The sequence below is a fragment of the Protopterus annectens genome, chromosome 2.part1, assembly GCF_019279795.1.
Source record: "Protopterus annectens isolate FY-2018-M chromosome 2.part1, PAN1.0, whole genome shotgun sequence".
Classification (NCBI taxonomy): Eukaryota; Metazoa; Chordata; order Ceratodontiformes; family Protopteridae; genus Protopterus; species Protopterus annectens.
This window is the reverse complement of record NC_056729.1, coordinates 572,676,281-572,690,923: the sequence shown is the minus strand read 5'-3', so window position 1 is coordinate 572,690,923 and position 14,643 is coordinate 572,676,281. Positions and strand designations below refer to the sequence as shown.

The window sequence follows — 14,643 nt, the reverse complement described above, 5'->3', positions numbered from 1 at the left end:
GCATTAGGGGGTGCTGCACTACTGAGTGCACCTTCCTTCAGATGAATGTTAAAATGAGGTCGCATCTGCTTCAGTTGGTGGTAGCACAGGTGGATGTAAAAGATCCTACTGCACCTATCGAAAAGACTAAGGGCATCACCAAGAGGATTACTGGCCTCAAACATGTGTCCTATGCAGCCCGACTGAAAAATCTCCGGCTGTACTCAGTGGCATATCGCTTACTCACAAGTGATCTCTGCCTGACTTACAAAGCCATGTCCAACTCAGAACTGATGGACCTGCTCCACCTAAAGAAATCCAAGTTACTCCAAGCCATGTGCTCTAGTGAGATAAACCTCACCACAACAATAAATAGAACATGCTGGAGGGATAGATTCCTCCCACAGAGACTCCCCATGCTTTGGAACAAAATTCCAAATTACATCAGGCAGAGCCCCTCACTAATACTCAAGAGAAACCTTGACGAGTGGATGGGTAACAGAAAATACACCCCTGGGATCACTTCATTGGCTCTGCTTGACAGAGGATCAGTTAATTAATCAATGGGGCGGCGAAAGCAGACACACTCCGGCTAGGCTTATAAATGCCCTCAGGCAGATAGCCTAGTACCTACCTATGAACTTATGAGCTCCCTGATACTCTGACAGAATTTACCCTAGTAGCATAAAAACAACTTTGGGTCTCCCTTGAAAACAGGCCACTATCTTAGTGGGACTAAGCTAGTTAAAGGATAGATAGGTAGATACATAGACAGATAGATAGATAGATAGATAGATAGATAGATAGATAGACAGACAGACAGATAGATAGATAGATAGATAGATAGATAGATAGATAGATAGATAGACAGACAGACAGACAGATAGATAGATAGATAGATCGATAGATCGACAGCTAATTCAGGTATCTGGAAACAACGGATATGAAAATCTGAAAACTTACATCATTACAAAAGCAAGCAAGAAAAAGGAAAGCAAGAAATGACTAACAAACTCTGTAAAGCTGCAATGAGGTTCACAGAAGCCAAGGATGAACTCCTTCTCCCATGTGAAGGCAGGACCGAGCATACACCACAGGACTACAATAATGTGTATCACATGTGCATCACAGATTATTTCCAGGCAGTACACAAAGACATCTATCAACAGCTTCTTTTTTGTACTTTTGTGATGGTAAACAGCTATAGACTTTGCTGAAAAGTCTGAAATTCAGAAGCATTATATATGAAAAGGAAATAAACATGTAGAGCACAGCACAGGCATACACTCTCTTGAAAATATACATGTCAGAGCACTAACCACACCTGCACCTGCTGTGCCTAATACTTTGGAATCCGAGCACTGTGAAATAAACATGGAAACTATAAAATACCCATGGCTTCTTTGAAGTGGATCAAATCAGAGTCCACACTGGGTACTGACTACTGTAATATCCCTTTTTTCAAACTGTTAGGGTATCCACTGCACATGGGACAAATGTACTACTTGGACTGGGTTGGTACTTCTGATCAATATATTATGGCTGCTGCTTTTTTTTTTTTGCACCTACCTATTCTTAATGTATCCTGTTAAAAATCATGTTTTCTCAGTTACCCTGGAACCATAATTTTGTCAGCTCTGAAAGCTGACACAGCTTATTGCTTTCTTCAAAGAAAAATACAAGTGAATTTCTTTTCAACTGATTACACTTTTCTCAGGCCATCCTTTTGCTGTAACGTCTTTAGTAAATGCACTTCCAAGTTATTGTCTGTACATTTCTTTAATGATTTTACTTTTTCCTCTGTCACTAGTAATAAAAGAGTAACCCAATGAAACTAGTTTTTCTTTAACAATTCTTCATGCAGCTCCACTAAATATATCGCACTCGTAGCAAATGCTAAGTCTAGTTCACTGTCGGTTCCATGTTTCATTTTTAGATTTCACTTGTGTAGATTAAGAAAGCTCCTCTGCAATCTGTAAAGTACCCTGTTCAAATACTTTCTGAATATATTGTCCACTAGTTTTCTTTGCTACAGAAATACTCTTGGAATTAATCACATGATACACCAAAGCTAACATTTCCATTTGTTATAGAAAGTTATGCCTCATATTTATTCTTCACAGAATGCATATTAACTTGTAATTTCTTCACAAATTATATAAAATGCTTATAATATGTTTATTTCAAAGGAAAACTGAAAAACACATGATTATGAAAGATATAGTTTCATATAAGTATTAGCTTTATATATCAAGTGTTTTAGAATTGCATTCTCTCTCTGTTATTAAACTGTAATGTACTGACAGACAATTGAAGGCAAAGTACGTGCAGAAGGAGTTAAGGAATGTTATGCTATGTTATGTTTTAAAGTTAGTAAATTGTGTCAAGTATCCATGGAAACCAGATTAATCAACAGTACGCTCTGGCCTTCCGCGGTGGTGCAGTGGTAGCGTTGTTGCCTCACAGCAAGAGGTTCTCCCGTTTGATTCTCGGCTAGAGTGTGGGGAGTGCCTTCTGTGTGGTGTCTGCATGTCCTCCCCGCGGTTGGGTGGGCATTCGAAAGACATGCGTAAATGGGCATGCCTTTGCTGAAGGTTGAACATCGAGCTGGCACCTCGGCGTTCATGAAAATCTACTGCCAGTCATTAGTGGACCTGAGTTCCACTGTGGCGACCCCTAACCGGGAAAAGCCAAAAGACAGCAACAATGCTCTGACCTTTTTAGGTTAGGGGATACGTCTTTACAAGGATGTCTGTGAGATAGTGTGTGCTGGTACAGAATGTTACAAAGTTGAAGGCCAATAAATGTTATGCACAGGTGGTCTTATGTTTTAAAAAGGCATATTTGTGAAGTGTTTACATGAAGAGCTAAGTGAGGATCATGAGGACATAAAATACTTAAAAATTAAATGATTTGTTAAATGCAATGTATTGTCAGAGTTCTGCAGGCATGAAATTGATAAGTATGTAAACAATGTTTTTCCTTTATTCTTTGAGACGGATCTGAAAATTTTAGTAGGCAGTCTACCAGCGCTGTTTATGGAATAAACAAGTACTTTGCACATCCCGAAGTGCTATTCTTGACTCGAGACTAAAAGGTAAATCTCTTTGTTTTTTGTCTGTGTACTTCAACATTTGGTGCCTTAAGACTCAGTTTCTAAACTTTGGTATTGCTGCAAGGCAGTGTGGAATAAATTACAAGGGCCCAGCAAAGAAAGTTCTTCTGTGAATTCCATGCTACTTTGTATAAAGTAGTCAGAGATTCAGATACCTAACTATGCAGGCTGTGCAAACATGCTAGACTAGGTGGGAAAAACTGACGTGGGAAAATGTTTTTTTTTCTCTTAGATAATTGTAGTTAAAAAGCGTGGAATGAGTGAATAACTGTTTTGTTGAATGACTGAGTTTGCTTGTTAAGAATATGTAAAGTAACAGTGAGATGACCCCACAGGAAATAAGGAAAAGTTTATTAATGTGTATGCGCATATAACAAAAAGGTAAAATTAACACAAGGAGGTGCCTTGTGTCAAGGCCAGTACCCTCAAGATTAAAATGTAATAGGCATGAGAGATGTTTTGTGTTGTTTAATGTATGAGTAAAAAGAAAGAGAGAGAAAAAAAGGTTAAAGTTAAATTAAATTCATGACCCTATAGCATGCTGGGACATAGGTGTATGTGTGGATAAATCAAATTCATGAGCCTATAGCATACTGTGACATAGTTGTGTGTGTGGATGAATGAAATTCATGAGTCTGTAGCATGCTGAGACATAGATTTGTGTGCTGATCATGAGCCTATAGCACATTGAGACATAGGTGAGTGTGTGTGCTGGTAAATAAACTTTATGAGCCCATAGCATTGGGAAGTATGTGTGAAAGTACCTTCAGAGAGTCCGAAAGAGTGGTCAGTTCTGGATATTGTACCTATCCACCCTGTTATAATTGCAATGCTGGAGCTGTAAATTTTGAGCTTGTGACAGGATGAAAGCAAAGGGGTGCTGTGGGAAACCTTCCATCTATTATTGCACAATGACAGAATCCCTACCCTTTCCTCCCTGAATGTTGTGTGAATTGATGTAGTCATTTTTCTTTTCTGAATTACCAAGATCCAGGATCTATAAGGTAAGTCTTAATAGGGAAAATGTTAACCAGGCAGGATCAAATCCCTGTAAAAGGAACAGCTGCATATTTTATGCATCATAATTATGGAAAGGAAAGGTGTAAGTATTTGAATGAGTGGTTTCAGCTTATTAAAAATTGCCCTGGTGAAGTAATTCCATTAAATGGAACGTATAATAAGGATAAATTAGGGAATCTGAAGGGTATTTTGGAAGGAAAGAAAAACAAGGTAAGTAAGGAACAATCAGCAGAATTTTATTCTTGGCATACTGAAGGTCTTAAAAGGGAAAAGGAATCAGCATTAAGGGAATTACACGATACTAATAAGAACTTGCTGCAACAGGTAAAAGGGGTCAAGAAGGCACTACAGACCAGTAAAAAGGGATCCCTTTAGAATTTCTTGGCAGGTTTGGAAGAAACTGGGGATGGTCAAAAAGCAGAGACTTCTGAAGAGGAAGATAAGCCTCCAGTAGTTACTGTACCTCCACTCTCTGTTTCCTGTACAGGATTCTGCCGTTTCTCAGACCCCTGCATTTTAGACAACTGTCCAGCGGACACCAGGTCAGTGCAGTACTATTACATCTCATCCTAGTTCCCCTATTCAACCATTGTCAAAACAGGAATCTGCAATCAGCGAGGTTTCTTCTTTTCCTTCCCCTTCTCATTTCCAGCAAGCCTCTACCTCTCCAATAGGAGCACTAGTATTTGATACACCCACAGCCCACCACACATGCTCAGACAACAGGGTAGGACAAGAGGTTGTTGCCTCTGGAGAAGATCTGTTGGCGCCTCTTTGAGAAATATTGAGAGCTAATAATAGACAGCTTGTTCACCGCCCTTGGAATCATGCTGATTTGCATACTATGTCCAAAAGTTTTCCAAATATTAGAGAAGATCTCTTAAGGTTTAAGGAGGAATCAAAAATAGGACAGAATGTTATAACTGTACTTTGACAGATTTAAACCAGCTGCTTCATGTAGTCACTTCAGATGAAATAAGAAAACATTTTCTAGAAAAGGCTGAAAAAACTCATTTTACTCTCACAGGGAATGTATAATAGGCAAAAGAACAGGGTTGTTAAATAAAATTACAGAAGTGTGTCAAGTTAGGACAGATTGGTCCAAGATACAGGCATGAAAGCAAAATAAAGGGGAAGCCCCTGCAGATTATTTGAGTTGTTTTAAAGCAGTGTTTGCTAGACATTCAGAAATACCAGATCCAGAAGAACAAGCTATGCCAGCTGTTGCAGCTGCCTTTGTGCACAGAGTCAAATAAAGCAAGTGCTTCTAGACTGGCAGGGAAAGGACTTGGAGTCCTTATTAAGTGCTGTAAATCACTGTACTGAGTTTGAAGAAAAATGGAGAAAGGATACTATGGATAAGCTGTTAACTTGGAAAATAAGACAGAAGCCCCAAGGGGATGAAACAGAGGTAGGGGAAGGCGGAGAGGAGCTGCCAGGGGATTAAGCAAGAGTGCTGGTTGAGAGGAAGAAGGTGCAGCTGGTTGGCAATGAGGTGACAGTGCCCCTCCTGTCATATCTGAAGGATCTTGCTTCAAGTGTGGAGAATCAGGACATTGGAGAGGACAACACCCACACAAGCAAATGCAGAGTCTCTAAGAAACATGGGCTGAATGGCTGCTGAATTATAACAACGCTCCATTTTCTCCACCACTTTCTCATATTAGGAGGAATCAGGAATCACCGTACTGACTATGTCAGAATAATAAAACAGAAATAAATGTTAATCCTCTGCTGCCAATAGATCAGAAAGAACCCTATGTTAAGGTATAAATAAATTAAAAGAAAAGTCCTTTCTTGGTGGACATTAGAGTCACTAGGTCTGTATTAAAAGTTACCTCGGACAGTTAAGACACCAGTATCAAAACAAAGTAAAGGCAGTTGGAGTAACAAATGTTACTGTTACTCATCCTGTTTCAGAACCTATACCCATTTCTTTAGCACTGATTGAAGAAGACAGAACCCACATGGTGAGAGTTGTGGGAGCTAGGTCTGACTCTAAACCGGTTACAAGTGGCATTCCCCAGGGCTCAGTCCTAGGACCCTCTTGTTCGGCATATACTTCTCAGAGGTACAGGCAAGCACAGGAGGACTATGGCTGACCAAGTTCGCAGATGATTGCAAACTAGGGGCTATAATTGACTCTCTGACTGACACAGACATCCTCCAAAAAGGACTCGCTGAGTCGGATACCTGGTGTCAAAATCATGGCCTCAAGCTAAATGCCAAAAAGTGCATAGTCGCCCCCTTTGGAAAAAACAAAGTACCCACAAACTACCACATAGGTGGTAGTCCCCTAAATATGGAAGATGTAATAATGGATCTGGGGACCCAAGTAGACAGTAATCTCTTCTTTGATAATCACATTGCCAAAGTGGTTAGAAAATACTTATATGTGGCCAACCTAATCACAAAAGGGTTCACTTCCAGATCATAAGAGGTCATTGTGCCCCTCTACTCATCACTCATCAGGCCCATCATAAAGTACAATGCCCCATTTGGCATGTACCTTACAAGACATCTGCAACAGCTGGAAAGACCACAGAAGTACCTCACCAAGAGGATCACTGGCCTCAAATAGATGCCCTATGCAGCTCGACTGAAGAAACTCCAGCTGTACTTGGTTGTATACCGCCTACTCAGAGATGATCTCTGCCTGACATACAAGGCCATGTCCAACCCAGAATTGATGGACATGCTCCACCTAAAGAAAACCATATCCCCTCGAGTCACACGCTCTAGGGATCTAAACATCACCACAACAATAAATAGGGCATGCTGGAGGGATAGATTCCTGTCCCAGAGATTTCCCATGCTTTGGAACAAGATTCCAATCTACATTAGGCAGAGCCCCTCGCTAACACTCTTCAAGAGAAACCTTGACGAGTGGATGGGAAACAGAAAGTTTACCCCGGGGATCACTTCAGTGGCTCTGCTGGACAGAGGCACAGGGAACTAATCTAAGGGGCTGGAGAAAGCAAACCCATTCTGGCTAGGCTTATAAATGCCTTCGGGCAGATAGCCTAGTACCTACCTATGAACCTAAAAGTGTTCTTTCCTTTTGAATACTACTGCACCAATGGATTTCCTGGAAAGAGGCCTGTTATGAAAACTGGGTTGTACTACTTACTGTACACTAGAAGGGTTGAATATGGATGGCCCAACAGAATCAGTGGGGGGAGTGTTAGCAGTAATCTTAGCACAAGCTGAGGAACAGCCTGTTGAAGGCATACAGACAGCTGAAAAACTGTTGCAGCAGGTAGCATTAATTTAATCATGCTAATAAAGTAGGCATATTAAAATCTGCAGAATGATTAAAAATAAAATTGAATCCATCTAAAGCTCTCCCTAGAGTTCCACAGTATCCAATGAAACTAGAAGCAGAACAGGGAATTAAGCCTGCAATTCAGTCCTTAATAAACAAGGAATAATAATGGCTGTTAAAAGCCCTTGTAATACTCCTATTTTCCTACTAAAAATGCCAGGAAAGGATACTTATAAGTTTGTGCAAGATTTGAGGCTGTAAACAATGCAGTATTACCAACTTTTCCTGTGGTTCCAAATCCAGCAACAATACTAAGTGGCATACCATCTACAGCACAATATTTTTCTGTGACAGATCTATGTTTGGCATTCTGTTCTATACCTATCCACCCTGACTTTCTGTTTGCCTTTATTTATAAGGGACAGCAGTATTCATGGACACAATTACCACAGGGATACATAAAATCTCCTTCATTATTTTCAGAGATTCTATAAAAGGATTTGGAAGACGTGACATTTCCTGTTGGCTCTGTGTTAGTGCAATATGAAGGTGATTTACTAATGGCATCTTGATTCTTTTCAGCAGCATCATCAGGATACACTTCATCTTTTAACTGTTCCTGCAGAAAAAGGACATCAGGTTTTGAGGGAAAGTTACAGCTGTGGTCATCTCAGGTATGTTATCTTGGTGATTTGATATATCAGGGTAGTAAGCAGATGTTACCATCTCATATTGAGGCAATAGCTAAAGCCCCACAACCAACTATTCAGCGTCAGCTTAGATCTTTCTTAGATATGACGGGATACTGCAGACAGTGGATTTCTAACTATGCCGAAATTGCTAAACCCTTGACAAATCTTTTAAAACAGGATACACAAGAGCCCCTCCCCTTGGGATAGTGAAGAGAAAAACTCATTTCAGAATTTAAAACGAGCTTTAGGGTCACTGGATTATGGAAAGATTTTCATTTTGTCATGAAAGAAATGGATGTGCTCAGAAAGTGCATGCACAAAAACATGGGAACAACTATCATCCATTAGCTAAAACTACAACAGGATACCAAATGTTGTTCTTATAAAGGAAAGAAACCATGTACTAAAAAAACAATTTATTCTTCTAGTGCCTCGGTGTAACCACCTTCATCGAATAAAGCTACAGAAAGACTCTCCTTATGTATTACATTACTAATCACATCACATCAATTAATTAAAAATCTACGTTTAAAGCAAACACTTCCAATTCAGTTTGTTGTTTAAACCTTTAGGAATCAATGTATTATACTTTAAAATATAAATACTTTCTTTATACAAAAATCTTTGTTTCAATAACTCATCTGTACCATCCATGCATTCACTTTGTTCTACAATTGCACACTGTAATAAATCAGCATTAATTTCATGAAATGTTTTAAAATGCATAGCAATCATTTATTCTTCTCTGCAATTTTTTATGTCTCTTAAATGTTCCATAAACCTTATTTGGAACTCTCTTTTTGTTTCACCTATATAATATAGGTGACAAGGACATTTCAAAGCATATATGACTCCCTTGCTTTTACAAGACAATGTACCTCTAGATTCAAATCTTATACCATTTATTCTATGAAAAGTAGTTACAATGTGGGTGCATATATTGCACCTACCATATTTCACCATACCCTTCATAGATGGAGCCTTAACTGGTCCCAAGGCTGGCATGGTAAACATACCATGAACAACCGTGTCCCTAAGATTTCCACCCCTGGTATAAGAAAAGAAAGGTTTATGTGGAAAGATGCTAGCCAAAAATTTGTCCTGTATTAAATATTTCCAATAATGTTCTGTTACATTTTTTATTTCCCCACTTTTAATGTTATAACCTGTTACAAAAGATATAGGTTCTACAGTTTTATTCTCTCCTTTGTTAACCTCTGTCAAAAAAGTTGATCTTGTTCTCCCCCTGCTATATCTTAATCCTTCTATTTCATTCCAAACCCTATCTTGAGCTTCCTGTATATCACTGATGTTATAGCCTCTTGCCATAAACATCTCAATGGTCTCATTCATCTCTCGCGTCAGTAAAGTTTTATCATTACACAGCTTAGAAATGTGTAACATCTCACCATATGGTAAAGCCTTTAAAACATGAGGTGGATGGCAGCTGGTAGCCCACAGATACTGGCTTCCATCTATAAATTTTCTGTGTATATTTGTAACAATTTTTCCATCACTACTACCTTCTAATATGAGATCTAAATATATAACTCTGTTGCCCTTCTGTAGGCCATCAAAAGCCAAACCAAATGGATTTCTACGTAATTCTTTCACAAAACTCTCTACTTCCTCGCAACCATTCTCACATACAAAACTTAAATCATCTATGTAACGAAAATAAAAATTCACATATTTTTGCATAAAATTTAACTTAACTAAAAAAGAAATTTCAAAAAAAGACAAACAAATTTGCATACTTGGGGGCAAAAGCTTATTAGCTTATTATAGTACATCACTTGATTCTGTTTGCAAGGGGATTTCCGCCATGTTTTAGGGTGGTAGCCGCTACAGCCATTCTAGTCGATGTTGCGCAATGACTGCTGCTCATGCATGATCTTATGGTAGCCATCTCTCATTCTGTATTATCTCTCTTACTTAAAAATGACAACTCAACCCCTTTCGACTGCATGTCTAACTAAATATGAATTTACTCTTATCTCTGATCCATCTATTTCTCTCACATGCTGTCCTGTTCTAAATCATGCACCTTTGTTACCTGCTGCTGAGAATGATGAAGAGCATGGTTATGTGTGTGTGACTAATTATTTGCTTTCTCCTAGGAATGACTTAAAGGACGTTCCCATACCCAATGCTGAAATGGACCTAATTGTGGATGGTTCCCGTGGAAGAGATTGAAATAGAAATTTGGTTGCAGGCATATCTGTCTGCAACAGTAATGATGTTTTACTTCAACAAAAACTAGAAAATGCATTTTCTGCCCATGTATCTGAGTTAGTGGCTCTACAAAGGGCTTATGAGCTAGTCAGAGGGAAAGTTGTTAATATTTATACAGACAATGGCTACTCCTTTGGCATAGTACATGATTTTGGGAAACTTTGGAAACAGAGAGGATTTTTAACCTCAGCAAGAACTTAGATTAAAAAAAATCTTTTTATGTTAATGCTCTTTTAGATGCTCTTTCGTTACCTAAAGAATTAGCAGTAGTTATATGTAGTGCCCATCAAAAGTTTACAGACACTGTTTCAAAGGGAAAAAATGGCAGATCAAGCTGCTAAAGCAAGTTGTAGAAGGACTTTGTGCAAATGTTCATGTGATCTTAATGCAAGACTCTAACAATGATGATGTGTTTGATTTTAAGAGAGTATAAGCTTTCCAAGCTGAAGCATCACAGGGAGAAGTTCCGAGGTGGCTTAAAGATGGGTGCAGTAAATTCACTGATGGGATACGGCAACATCCAGATTGATGACTGGTGGCTCCTGCCTCCTTGTTACCTTACCTGATAAGAGCATATGATTTACCAGCCCATGCAAGTAAGACAGCATTATTTAATCAAATTACCTAAAGTTGGTATACCTCTCATGTCTCTTCTTTGATACTTCACTATGTTAATAATTATACAGTATGTTTAGAACACAATGTTAGCAAAATAGCAAACATTACGGCTGCATGCGTACCACCACCTTGGGGACCTTTTGTTAATGTGCAGCAGGACTTTTTCCAGATGCCAAAGGTCCATCATTTACAGTACACGTTGGTGGTGGTATGCATGTTTTCTGCATGGATGGAAGCTTACCCATGCTACAAATTCTGTAGCAGTTGTTAAAAAACTTATCTTTGAAATAATACCTATATCTGGGGTAACTTGTGCTGTCAAGAGTGATTAGAGAACACATTTTAATAATTCACTGACCAGAGAGCTATGCAAGATTTTTAATACTAAGTTGAGTCTTCACTGTCCTAACCATCTACAGTCATCTGGATTAGTACAGAGGGTCAATAAGACCCTTAAAAATAAGATTTCAAGATTTGTGTTGAAACAAATCTTAAATGGCCAGAAGCACTTTCCTTGGCATTAACGAGTATGATGAGTACATTAAATAATACAAGGAAATTGAGTCCCTATGAGCTATTAATGGGGAATCATATGGCCCTTCCAGCCATTCACCCTGTGTCAAATGAAGAATTAATTCTAACAGATGATGCTATATTGTCTTACTGCACAAAATGTATTCATTTCTTGAAGCAGTATCACAGAACTGTGTGAGAAGTTCTTCCTCAACCTCGTGACAAGCCCTGTCACCAACTGTGGCCCGGTGATTAGGTTTATGTTAAAACTTTCCAAAGAAAGAACTGTTTGAGTCCAAAGTGGAAAGGTCTTTTTTAGGTCTGCTTACCACCTTTACTGCAATCTGCTGCGCAGGACTACTGACTTGGATTAATTCATCATACTGTAGAAAAACATGTTGTGTGGGGGGCCCAGATGAATCATCATGGTCAGCCAAGGACAATCGAGTTAGTTGTTTTAATATTTTCTGTTCTAAAGGCTGCAATTACAAAATGCTTAATCTCACCTGGACACGCATGCCTCTTATAAAAGTACCTAATGATGAACAAATCACTGTAAATGATGAATTTTATGATGCTAAAGCATATTTTATCAAATTAAGAAGAATCAAAATATAATTGTAGGTGACACTCATAGTGTCAGATGGAGGACTGATATGGAAAGTTATTATGTCTCATGTTTATTCTTCACAAAATGAATATTAACTTGCAGTTTCTAAACACATGAATCAAATAAAATGTTTATAATATGTTTATGTTAAAGAAAAACTGAAAAAACAGATGCATGATTAAGCAAGATATAGTTTCACATAAGTAGTAGCTTTAAATTTAAAGTGTCTTACAACTGCATGCTCTCTTTTATTAAACTGAAGTGTACTGACAGATAACTGAAGGCAAAGTGCTGAAGGAGTTAAGGAATGTTATAGTATGGTATTTCTGAAAGTTATTAAATTGTGTCAGGTATCCATGGAAAACAGATTAGTCAACAGTATGCTCTGGTCTTCTCAGGTTGGGGGAATGAGTCTTTGTAAGGATGTCTGTGAGATAGTGTGTACTTGTACCAAATGTTACAAAGTTGAAGGCCAATAAGTTTTAAGCACAGGTGGTCTACATTTTAAAAAGACATATTTGTGAAGTCTCCATGTAAAGTGAGGATCACGAGGACATAAAATATTTCAAAATTAAATGATTTGTTGAAAGCAATGTAACATCAGAGTTCTGCACGTATGAAATTGATAATAAAAAGTATATACATGAAGTTTTTCCTTTATTCTTTGAGACTGATCTGAAAATTTTAGTCGGGAGTCTCCCAGCGCTGTTTATGGAATAAAAAAGTACTTTGCACATCCTGAAGCATCATTCTTGACTGAGACTAAAAAGTAAAACTCTTTGTTATTTATATGTGTATTTTAACATTTTTCAATCTCAGCCTATCTCATTTGTGTATCTGTAAAATCTCTTGGTCTGTAATTATTTATTTGTCATTTGTTTACCGGGAAAGTTTGACTGGGCATCAGCCTATTGGAGGCCCAGGGAGGAAAAGCTCCATAAAGGTTTACTGTTACTTAGTAATCAAGCAATTAGATTATAAACATATAGAAAAACAGTACATAGTTTCATTATGTTCATAATTAACCAGTCTGCTATCTTACAGGATCTCAATTCTTAAGTGGAATCTACTTGCAACAGAACTGGCTTATGCATATCATACTAATATTGTAAGAGCATCTAAATTACTTTCTTAAATAATTTAAAACTCCCTTCATTCACACCTATACCTGCAGACTACATCCTGATATAAAACATTTATTAGATGTATTGTAATCTCAGACATATTGGGTACAGCTTTTGTAAAATATTATGTCATTCCTAGACACCTATGTAATGTCTACTTGTCCACTGGCATCTATTCAACTGTTCTTATGTTTTCTGTATCATTGTTTAGTCACAGATGTTAGAGGATGACTCTCAAATTTCAGACTTTTGACTCTTATTTATGTATTATCATGACTTACAATCATGCTATCTTACTCTGTTTGGTGGCTATAAATCTCTATCTTGACAAACTTCTCAACTCTGTCCTTACATTGTTAGATCATCAGTTACACTTATCATGCCTTGAAAAAAAATCAACTACCTGAGCAGCAGCTTTTGGAATACTTCTGGTGCTTAGGAAATATCAGAATGAAATCTAAAGAATCTGTAATTTACAAGTAGCATATTTAATGTGCACAGTCTGGAGACAGCTTCACCTAGTTTTATACATTTTTGCATTATTTTCCCCTGAAACTGCAAACTTGCAAGACACTGCCACAGGCTCTACTGCCCATTAATTCCCTTTATGTGTCAAGAATACAGCTGTGGCACAAATATCATCTAGGCAGCCACAGAATCTTTTCCCTTTTAATTTCTATCTGGTCCCCAAGAGGCAGGCATATTCATAGGTTCATAGCAGATTACAAGGCTAATTGCTCAAGAGCCCTTACAAGCCTAGCCATTTTCACTCACATTTTTCCCAATTTTCTATTCCTATGGGGAAAGAAAACAAGGATCAGCAAGTGGGGTCATGACAATTTTTACAGACTGCCTCTGTTCATAAGGGACATGAACAGCATCCCAGGAGGGAATCTGTGAATTCCTATCCGCTGGCCCAGATTTTGCTAGAAGATGGTCAGGGAAAGGCTCTGCTTCACTTAAATAACTAGTCTATTCCAGAGGTGGGACACATAGCTGTCTCTCCAGTATGATGTATTCATATCAGAGATCAGATTTAGATAGAGATCAGGTTTAGAGTTTTGGCGTGGGTAACCCTCATTAAGTTAGTTTTGCGAATATGCAACATTGGCATCGGGGCTGGGTCAGAGACTGCCTTGTACATAGGCACAGCTCACCACTCAGTAATCTGTTGAAAACTGAATACAGTGATAGGGCTTTTAATCATTTTGCATTTGACATGTTGGTTATACCCTGTATTTTTGTGGTGAGAGAGCTCTAAGGATGCTCCAACTGTTGCAGGTGCCTGGTGAGGTACATGCCAAAGGGTGCATTGTACGAGATTATTGGTCGGATGATGGCCAAGTACAGTGATACCATGACATCCTTAGATCCGGATGCCATGCCCTTAATCATAAGCTGAGCTACAGAGAAGGATTTCCTCACCACCACAGACACATGGTTGTGAAAGTGCAGATTACTATCTACCCAAG

General features: G+C 38.4%; 1 protein-coding gene across 7 annotated transcripts in view; it reads right to left on the bottom strand.

The window, feature by feature from the left end:
* Positions 1-14,643, bottom strand: part of PTK2B (protein tyrosine kinase 2 beta) — a 2,401,727-nt gene that overhangs the window by 124,844 nt on the left and 2,262,240 nt on the right. The gene's annotated exons all lie outside the window — the stretch shown is intronic.